The 8,082-nt window shown below is 46.2% G+C and overlaps 1 long non-coding RNA gene across 2 annotated transcripts; it reads right to left on the bottom strand.

Annotated features, from left to right (window-relative positions):
• Window positions 1-260: 260 nt before the first annotated feature.
• Window positions 261-7,858, bottom strand: LOC106913758 (uncharacterized). 2 transcript variants are annotated; one of them, XR_015762793.1, is made up of 6 exons: window positions 7,681-7,858; window positions 7,523-7,609; window positions 7,385-7,456; window positions 1,107-7,257; window positions 949-1,035; window positions 261-882 (listed from the first exon to the last, which is right to left on the bottom strand). It is a non-coding gene; the product is annotated as an uncharacterized LOC106913758 (long non-coding RNA). The 2 variants fall into 2 exon arrangements; XR_015762792.1 differs by having other exon boundaries at window positions 261-1,035.
• Window positions 7,859-8,082: the final 224 nt, after the last annotated feature.

Here is an 8,082-nt window from a genome sequence, read left to right as displayed (position 1 = left end):
GAGATAAATTAAAGGTAGAGTCTTTCAGTCACTGTGTGCTAGTTATTTGAAAGAGCATAATTCAGATAGATGTATTACCTCATTAGCTGGTCATCAGGTTCAACAGAAGACACTTAATGCTTAATGAGTCTGTGGCAATAGCAGTGTCTACTATTAAATTTTAAAATATTACCACCTGAGATCTTGGCCCCAGGACTATTCAACTTCTAATATCTACAAAAAGGCCACGCCAGGTCGGGACAACAAAGAGAGGTGGATCATAATGTTTAAAAAAGAGAATTTAATAATTTATTTTTTCCAAAAGTTTAAAATAGGCCTACAACAATAGAATATATATGTTAAAGACAGTTTACAAACTTCACAAAATACATACTGCACATCAGCTCTTCAGCGGCAAGTTGTTTTCAAACCCAATTAATAACTAAACAAAAAGAACCATGCAGAAAACAAACAAAAAAAACAAACAAAACACTGCAACCCAACCAAAGAGAACATGCAAAGCAAATAAACGAAAAGCAAGACAAGCAAAGCACTGAACAAACTAAATAAACCAAATCATGCAAGCAATTGACAAATTAAACCTACATGCAAACAAAGAAAAGAAGAAAACAAATACAAATTGTAAATAAACATACTGAAAAATAGGGGGACTCACCATAAACGGTTGAACCCTGGCCAAAATAAAGAATAAATCAATTGAGTAAATGACACCCAGCTGAAAAGGCATGAAGCAAAAGTAAAGACAAAACAACGGCGTTGGCGTGGCCGTGCTCCCCTTGTGCCACGGACAATTAGGCCAGGTGCGCGCACCAGTAAGCGGCAGGAGGAGGGAGGGGGAAAACCACACAACAGTCCACCGCCAAGTCCCGAACACCTCAGGATCTAAAAAATAAAATTTGAGGTGAACTATGGCACCGAGCTCAACAAGCTGTCAATGAACCCACCTACCTCGGTTAAGAGTTCCACGCACACGACGCGTGCCTGATCACACGCACTCCCAGAGAGCAAAACGGGAGCGCCAGCACAATCTCAATCCTGAGCCCAAAGGAAGCACAATCACCACAAACTAATCTAAAATCCAACAGAAGGAAAATCACAAAACTAACCTGAAGACCATTACTTGATGCTTGAGGAAAGACAGGATCACACAAGCTCACAACGCCATCTCTACAGCTCAAAACAATTGTGAGTGCGCACCCCACACACCTGGCTTTAAAGGGTACGTTGGTGCCGCCCACCACTCATCTTAAAGGTGAATCCACACCAACATACCACATTCTTCCCCCCCTTTCTTTGTCGACGGCCCGACGACAACAAGACACCACCTACCCAGAAAACACATAGTAATTTAAACCCTACACCAATCAGGAAGAGCGCTCGGGGAAGATGATGGACATTGGAATGCTTCCCAGCAGTCACACGAGTAGTTCAACGCAAGACTGAACAGTTTGTACTTCTTGCGGCTTCCTCTGTGACTTGGTTACCATTTTCTCTTACCGTTACAGTCTCCGAGGGAGCAATGCCAGCCTGGCTAGAAGAGCCTGGGTCAGATGGAGCCACAGAAGTCGGGAGAGGAGAAGTTGATGAAGCCACAACCCAGACATCACCATCAATAGGAGAATCGCTGTCTGGATCGACCTGAGGAAATGGCCCAGTCTCATTAGATTGAGACCTGGGACCTGAGATGACTTGAGCTTTAAGCATGTCCCGATGCACATTACGATGTGCATGCAAATTAGAGACTGGAGCAATGGTGTAAACTGGGCTGTCTCCAACAGGAACCTTCAGCACTTGGAATGGATCAGAATGCCAGATGTCATGAATTTTATGGCGTCCCCTGAAATTATGATCTCTTAGGTAGACCACCTGGCCAATCTGTAGAGGGGCTTCCCTAACCTTAAGATCATGTCTTGCCTTCCTATGACTAGCATTCACAACCAGTCTGTCATGAGCAACGGAAAAAGCCATTTTGAGCTTTGAACAATGTTCTGAAACCCAGTTCTGCACTGTCCCAGGAAGTGGGTCAGGTACTCGACCGAGAGCAAAGTCCACTGGAAGATTCGGCTCCCGCCCAAACATCAGGAAGAAGGGTGACTCCCCAGTGCTTTGGTGGGGTGTGGTGTTGTAGGAGAAAAGCACTTGAGGGAGACAAGCGGCCCAATCCTGTTTTTGAGACTGTGGAAGGGTTCTAAGAAGGTTATGTAAAGTGCGATTGAACCGTTCGCATTGGCCATTCCCAGCAGGGTGATATGCTGTGGTTCGAGACTTCCCGACACTGTACAGCCAACAAAGCTGCTGGAAAATGGCACTCTCAAAACACCTTCCCTGATCTGAATGTAGGCGGCTAGGCACGCCAAGCTTATAAAACCACTCCTGGGTAATTACTCTAGCCACAGTAGAAGCTCGTTGATCACGGGTGGGAACAGCTATAGTGTACTTAGTGAACACATCTGTCATAACAAGGACATTCTCAACCCCATTACGAGCTGGTTCAAGCAATGTAAAATCAATAGCCAGTATTTTGTTGGGGCGAGAGGCAAGCAAATGTCCCATAAAACTGTGGGATGCTGGTGCAGAGTCCTTAGCCACCTGACACCTTTCACACTGCTGCACCCACTGCTTGACGTCGGAAGACATCCCGGGCCAAAAGCATCGCTGGCGCACCAGTTCAAGGGTTCTCTCGATACCCTGGTGGCCATGCTCCTGATGAAGCTGCTCAAGGACCTGCTCCTTAAGTGCCATAGGCAGGAGTAGTTGGAGGTTTTCTTCCCCGCTATCAGGCCGCAAGAACCGACGATACAGTACTCCTTCTCTCTCTCTCAACCGATCCCACTGCTGAAGGAGAGTCAGTGTTTGCCTAGACAGGCCACGACGTTCTGTTTGAGTAGGTCGTGCCCGCCTTTGCCAGAAAACCAAGACCTCCTTCAAGCAAGGGTCGTTCGCCTGCAGAATACAAATTTCAGACAATGAGCGTCCTGGCAAAGCACGAATCAAGGCTTGGCTGGCACAGTGTGGGCCTACAATATGCTGGAGAGCCAGTGGGACAGAACTGCCTGGCAGCAATTGAGTTGCTAGCTCGGAAGATGTTAAATACTGTCTAGATAGGGCATCTGCATTTCCATTACTACGACCAGATCTATACTTTATTTCAAAATCAAATGCAGCAAGTTGAGCAACCCACCTGTGCTCAAGCGCTCCAAGCTTAGCAGACTGAAGATAACTCAGTGGGTTATTATCTGTAAAAACCTGACACTTCTGCCCTAGCAAGTATTCCCTAAATTTTTCAGTCATGGCCCACTTGAGCGCAAGAAGTTCCAATTTCATGGAACTGTAGTTTGTCATATTGCGCTCAGTGGGCCGCAGACCACGACTGGCATAGGCAATGGGTCTAATGCCACCTTCCGTCTCCTGTGACAGTACTGCCCCTAGACCATTGTAGCTTGCATCAGTCTCCAGAATAAAAGGTTTGGAAAAATCGGCATATGCAAGCACTGGAGCAGAGACTAGCTTGGCCTTTAAGGCTTCAAAGCTTTCTGTACACTGAGGAGTCCAAACCTCATCTAAAGTCTTTCCAGAAGCTTTTTTATGCTTAGTTCCAGCAACGTCTGCCACTAACTTATGGAGAGGAGCAGCTAATTTGGCAAAACCCTCAACAAACCGCCGGTAATAACTAGCAAAACCTAAAAAGGATCGTAGTTCAGTGACATGTTGAGGGCGCCTCCACTCAGTCACCACCTCAACCTTTGAAGGGTCTGTAGAAACACCCTCATGGCAGATGACATGACCCAAATATTTGACCTGGGGCTGGAAGAATGAGCACGTCTCCAACTTGGCCTTCAGGCCTTCCTGTTGGAGGCGACCCAAAACAAGCTCCAGCCTGTCCAGATGCTGTTGAACCGAAAAAGAGTACACAACAATATCGTCAAGATATAACAATAATGACTGACATTGTTGGTCTCCAAACAGCCTCTGCATTAGGCGCTGGAATGTACTTGGAGCATTGCACAACCCAAATGGCATTCGATTAAATTTGAAGAGGCCAAATGGTGTGCAAAAGGCAGTCTTTTGCTTGTCCTGCTCTGCTACTGGAACCTGATTGTATCCACTTGCCAGGTCGATGGTTGAAAACCAACGAGCCCCCGACAGTGCATCAAGGCTCTCCTCAATGCGTGGCAAGGGAAAGGCGTCCTTCCTGGTCTTTCCGTTTAGAGGGCGATAGTCAACGCAAAGGCGAAGGCTACCATCCTTCTTACGAACCAGGACGATAGGAGAGGCGTAGGGACTGCTGCTTTCCCGGATCACCTGTGCCTCAAGAAGTTGGTTAATATGGGCTTTCACGGCCTCATATTCTGAAGGGGGAATTCGTCGATAGCGCTGTCGAACAGGCACCTCATCCAACAATGGGATCTCATGGGTGATCAAATTGGTGCACCCAAGGTCACCATCATGCCTTGAAAAAAACATGTTATATTTCTGTAACAAAGACCTAACCCTTACCTGCTCCTCAGAGTTGAGTGCAGAGAGGTCCACCAAACCCACTCTGTCCTCCAGCTCACCTGCTGCCTGGGCAGACACTGTAGCTGTTATGCAGTCAACTTCGGTGACCCCTACTGGTAAACTCACCACCTCCGCCCTACTAAGGGTTCCAAGGCTGGTCCGAGGATAAAGAAGGGCCTCCACTGTCCCAACATTGACCACTGGGATGTAGACCGTTCCCTTATCGACCTTCACCAAACATGGAGAGGCCAACAATCCAGCTGGGAGGCCAGTTTCTGCAGGCTCAAAAAGAACAACTTGACCAGCAAACTGCCCAGGGGAAGTGCTGGCAACTAACTTCATAGTGCCACCCGATATCTGCACAACTTGCGGACCTCGCATTTTTGCCGTCCCCATTAATGTCTCTGGCCGATAAGCAGCTGCTTTATGGCATCTCTGTAAAGCCTCAATAACTGGGCCTGGTGCCTGCGCCACAACAGGAAGCTCAAAAAGGGAGTGGCCATGGGCACCAAACAGCTCTCTGTAACAGCGGCGGATTACATTCATCCCTAGGATACCGGGAACTGAAGGCCCCACTGAAGGGGGATCCCTTACAACAAGTATTCCACAGTGATCCAATACTTTATGACATAAAGCCACATCTAGCTCCAGATATCCAATGTATGGAATTTCGAGCCCATTGGCTGCCCGCAGCTGCAACCAATGGCAGGATAGAAGCCTATCGGTGCCCCATGGTTCAAAATGTTGCCTAAAAAAACTTTCCGTGATAGTGGAGACCATTGACCCAGTATCTAGCAAGCAAGGGACCATTACGCCACCCATGTTAACCTTTATGGAAGGACAAGAAGCCATCAAATCAGAGAATCCACCTGTCCTTGAGCCCAAAAGCACCCCTCCTGAACTTTGGCTCCCCAGTTCAGGGGGTTCTAGTTTCCCTGGGAAGCTGCAGCATGAGAACTCCCAGAGGCAGCGTGGGTACGGCCAGTAAAGGGGACTCGCTTCCTGTCAGACTCACTGGCATAGTGGCCAAACTGATTACACCTCCGACATTTAATACTACTACGAGGAGGCCTAGCGGCTTGGTGTGGAGCCTGAAGGGAAGCCACTGTCTTAGTCAACTGACTGAGTTGTTCTTGTTGTTTTGTAAGCAACTCCATCACTTCACTAAGCTCTGGTATTGATGAAGCAGAGGTACATGTACTACCTCGAACCTCATATTGGAGGCCATGAATAGATGGAAGGGAGAAACTGCGTTCCCAATGAGCGGTTGGCAGCCCCTCCCGTTCCCATGTAAGAGCCTCAGCTCGTACCTGCAACAAAGTAGCAGCTGGACTACCACGAACAAATCGCTTCAACTCCCTACGTAGCGCACTGTCCGTCACATACTCTATAAACTGGTCACGGAGTAGAACTGCAGCATTAGGCATTCCGCCAGGCGTACTCTGCTCAACCTGTTCCATAAGAGACATTAAAGCAAGTGAAAACTCCTGTAAGGTTTCTCCTTCTTGTTGTTTTCTAGAAAAGAAAGCTTGCTGTAAAGTTACATATGGCTGCATGCAGCCATACAGTTCCCGAAGAATGTCCAAAATCCGAGTCGGATCCTGCCGATCCTCGTTCGAGCGAAACTTAATCTCACTCTTAGCCTCACCTTCCAAATGATCAAAAATGAATAATGCTTTGTCCCCTGTGGAAAGATGACGGGCCCGCATACAAGCCTGAACCTCCTCTATCCAGTCATCTAAAGACAGACCCGTCCTACCGTTAAAAAGGGGACACTTGCGATCACGAGGCATAACTATTATGCGCTCAGTGGAAACAGTTGGGGCTGATGAACCACTACCCAAAGGAGTGCCTGAAGCCTGGCCACTCGGTCCAGCCTGGGTTAAAACTCCCTCCCGACGAAGTCGTTCATTGTCAGCCTTAAGCTGAGACAATTGATCTCTGAGCTGCTGAACTTCCTCCTCCATGCTAGCCACCAGTATACATGCACAGCCACCAGCTCTCAATAAGGAAGAAAACTAATTCCTACTAATTTTATGTTTGGTCCTAAAAAGAAAAGCCGTTGTTTTGTCCACTAAAACTGTCCACCACAGAACAAACAACCCACTGTCATAGGTAGAGAAAAAAAAATACAAAGAAAAATTATTATTATTTTTTTGTTTGTTTTTGACAATACAAAAATAATCACACCTCTACTTAATGTCCCATCCTCCCAACAACGCCAATTGTGGCAATAGCGGTGTCTACTATTAAATTTTAAAATATTACCACCTGAGATCTTGGCCCCAGGACTATTCAACTTCTAATATCTACAAAAAGGCCACGCCAGGTCGGGACAACAAAGAGAGGTGGATAATAATGTTTAAAAAAGAGAATTTAATAATTTATTTTTTCCAAAAGTTTAAAATAGGCCTACAACAATAGAATATATATGTTAAAGACAGTTTACAAACTTCACAAAATACATACTGCACATCAGCTCTTCAGCGGCAAGTTGTTTTCAAACCCAATTAATAACTAAACAAAAAGAACCATGCAGAAAACAAAAAAAAACAAAACACTGCAACCCAACCAAAGAGAACATGCAAAGCAAATAAACGAAAAGCAAGACAAGCAAAGCACTGAACAAACTAAATAAACCAAATCATGCAAGCAATTGACAAATTAAACCTACATGCAAACAAAGAAAAGAAGAAAACAAATACAAATTGTAAATAAACGTACTGAAAAATAGGGGGACTCACCATAAACGGTTGAACCCTGGCCAAAATAAAGAATAAATCAATTGAGTAAATGACACCCAGCTGAAAAGGCATGAAGCAAAAGTAAAGACAAAACAACGGCGTGCTCCCCTTGCGCCACGGACAATTAGGCCAGGTGCGCGCACCAGTAAGCGGCAGGAGGAGGGAGGGGGAAAACCACACAACAGTCCACCGCCAAGTCCCGAACACCTCAGGATCTAAAAAATAAAATTTGAGGTGAACTATGGCACCGAGCTCAACAAGCTGTCAATGAACCCACCTACCTCGGTTAAGAGCTCCACGCACACGACGCGTGCCTGATCACACGCACTCCCAGAGAGCAAAACGGGAGCGCCAGCACAATCTCAATCCTGAGCCCAAAGGAAGCACAATCACCACAAACTAATCTAAAATCCAACAGAAGGAAAATCACAAAACGAACCTGAAGACCATTACTTGATGCTTGAGGAAAGAGAGGATCACACAAGCTCACAACGCCATCTCCACAGCTCAAAACAATTGTGAGTGCGCACCCCACACACCTGGCTTTAAAGGGTACGTTGGTGCCACCCACCACTCACCTTAAAAGTGAATCCACACCAACATACCACAAGTCTTTAATATGAGCCAGGTGTGCAGAATAGGAAGGCCTAGAAAAATGTATGGACATTGGACACCAGAACTGAAATTACATTGTCCAGAGTTAATGAAGTCCAAGCCGAAATCTTTTCCGGGCTAAGATGTAGTGCTGTGTGTGTTTTTTGATGTACTTAACTGTTGCAATCTGGTTTTTGACCAATTGTTGTCTAGCGTTTTGAGGCCCTGTTCACAATTTTAGACATTT

Source organism: Poecilia mexicana, unplaced genomic scaffold (genome assembly GCF_051168715.1).
Source record: "Poecilia mexicana isolate PSO_F unplaced genomic scaffold, ASM5116871v1 scaffold_5, whole genome shotgun sequence".
Lineage (NCBI taxonomy): Eukaryota > Metazoa > Chordata > Actinopteri > Cyprinodontiformes > Poeciliidae > Poecilia > Poecilia mexicana.
This window is presented reverse-complemented; position numbering and strand designations above follow the sequence as displayed.